Genomic DNA, 2,809 nt, shown 5'->3' on the forward strand with positions numbered 1-2,809 from the left:
ATATGAACGGAATAATTACCAAATGAATGGTTAAAATACTGTATATTTTAGTTCTTATTACCGGAATTATTTTTTTATACCAGAAACGTCATTACCCTACAGTGCGGTAATTTTACCTGAATTGTTTTGTCCACTAGGTTTTCGTTTTTTTTCTTATTATTATGTATTCTCAACATTAGATGTTATAATGATGCATAAATATTGTGTACAAATAAAAAAAATTGTTTTGTTGAAATTGTTTGAGTTTCTTGCTTTGAAACAAAAGGATTTTTTACAGTTCCCAATTTAAGGAATTTATCATTTTATTCATTTTTAAACTAAACTAAACTCAGCGGCGCGACAGCCCATGAAGGGCCGAGGCCTACTGTGCTCATCTCAGTTTTGTTAACCTTGGAGTCTGGGGTGCAGGAGCAGATGTTTCGGTTAGATGGTCAGCCGAACACGGAACCCCCAGTGTTTAGTTCCCAAGCATGCTTGGTACTCATTGATCGACCCACTGAAGGGGTGAGTCAACCTTGCCCGGCCCGAGGATCGAACCCAGGACCTGTGGCACGGGAGCGCTTCCACTCAGCCACCGGGCGTCAAATTAAAAACCTAAGCTGACGAGGATGGGATTCGAACCCACGCGGGCAGAGCTGAATGGATTAGCAGTCCATCGCCTTAACCTCTCGGCTACCTCGTCACTTTATTCATTTTTACCTTTCTCAAAATTTATATGATGGCTCAAAATAGAAGTTAGATGTATAAATGAAAAATAAGAATAAATATCGTTTTATTGAATTTGCCCTATTTTTTGATTTATATCAAGGTGAATTTTTAAATGAAATATAGAAATAAAAGGATTTTTTTCTAAATAGCGAATTACGTTTATTACGAAGAACTCCAACAAGGAAAGAGAAGACAAAAGTAAATTTATTCTTAAAGGATTATTCATGAAATTAATAAAAATATTTACGAATTTCACATATGTTTTAAAGAATTGCCCTTTTTATTTCTTACTTTCTCCAATTTCTTCAGCGTAACTTTTATATTTATTTCTTTATAACAATTTCGGAAATATTGCAATACATTATAAAAAGTCATTACACAACTTTCCTCATTTTATTTCAATATTTCAGACAAAACATTGAAAATAAGCAGCATTTGACGAGCAGCTTGATTAAGAAACTGATTTTGACTCGACAAAAATGTTTACGAAGATTTTAAGAGAACTTCATTGAATATCATGTTTCTGATCAATTGAGAAACATTTCTTTTATTTTCAAAAGTAGGAAACTGAATCGCATTGAGGCCGATTCAGTTCCAGAGTTTAGCGTATCTACCACTACTACTATTAAATTCCAATTCACTAGTATGTAAAACATATTAACTAGATTCTGTTTTCAGATAACTTTTTGATAGATAACAGGTGATATTGCTTGAAATTTACTCCCCCCAAGAGGTTTCCGAATTATTAAGAAACGCTTCAAAATATTAAAGAAAAAAAGATTATGAAACTGCAAAGAATGATTAAAAATATTTCTAAATTACTGCGAAATGTTTCCGAATATTACAGAAGGAGGTTTCCGAAATATTAAGAAACGTTTTTGGAAACTACACGCACTTAATAAACGGTCCATATATTCAAAAACGTTTTGAGATTTTTTTTTACAGTGCAGCAATATTTTCGAGCATAACATCAGTACCTTTTGAGTAATAGCTTCATATTTAAATTATTTAGTGAAAATTTAAATTATAAAAACTCGGTGTAGGACATTTCAAACATTTCTGGAATGAATTTTCGTTCAGGAAAAATTCTCAGATTAAAAATTTTCCAACTTTAAGGTCTTAAAATGTTTTATAATGTTAGTTTATTTCAAAATAGCGCATTTCTATAATGGATTTATTAAACTTTATTTTATAAGGTTACCACTTTAGTATATTTGTTACCTTTGTTATGGTGTATCTCAAACAAATAATCGAAAATTCTTTATATTTTGACTTCTTATTGTCAGAAAGGATGCCAAAAGTAGAAAGCTGACGGCAAAAAGATTAAAGAACTTTTATGCTTCCTGTTATAGTGCTATTTTATGACTTGTACTAAAGAAAACACTTGTGTTGAAACGATCTATTAGGAGGCCATTGGGTTAAAGAAAAGAAAATTGCTTCCTTAAAATTGATGTGAGTTTTTCGTGTACTTGTTGATCTCATGGCTGGCATATGGTGTATTTATTCTAGAAAAATTGCTTATCTTCTGAAATAAGAACACTGTTAAATAAACTTCTTTATGGACGCTTTGTTTCCTTTAAAGTTATTGTGTATTTTAGGTATATTGCCGTCTAAAATAAATACATGAAACACCGTTTGAGTCAGTTCAACCGACATATATTCTGTTATTTTAAAAATATTTTCTTATATAAATGATTGGTTTTGTTTTCTTTTTAAATCGAAGCAAACTAAAAATGGCAAAATAATTTTATTCTTTTATTATTATTGTTATTCCTTATTTTGGTTTTTACATGCAAATATATACCAGCTCCTCAGCGGTTATTTGCAGAAATAATTAGGGGAAATGGAAATTGTTTTAAAAATTGTGGCTTGGGTATAATATGACTGAACTTTGTCTCTTTTCCCCCGATGAGCTTTAGGCCGTCATCTTGAATTTACTAAAGTTGAGATGCGACAAAAGAGGGAAAACATGAACATTCCTATCTAGACAAGTAAGGTATGGTTTCCTACTCATTATTTCAATGTCAATTAAAATAGCATCAAAATGAAATCGATAGGACTTATTGCTCATAACTTAAAAGGGTTTTGATTCTATCTATGT

General features: G+C 31.2%; 1 non-coding gene across 1 annotated transcript; it reads right to left on the reverse strand.

The window, feature by feature from the left end:
• Window positions 1-600: 600 nt before the first annotated feature.
• On the reverse strand, window positions 601-682 carry TRNAS-GCU (transfer RNA serine (anticodon GCU)). The gene has a single exon. It is a non-coding gene; the product is annotated as a tRNA-Ser (tRNA).
• Window positions 683-2,809: the final 2,127 nt, after the last annotated feature.

Source organism: Parasteatoda tepidariorum, chromosome 7 (genome assembly GCF_982258835.1).
Source record: "Parasteatoda tepidariorum strain Cologne lab strain chromosome 7, Ptep-v5.0, whole genome shotgun sequence".
NCBI classification, from domain to species: Eukaryota; Metazoa; Arthropoda; class Arachnida; order Araneae; family Theridiidae; genus Parasteatoda; species Parasteatoda tepidariorum.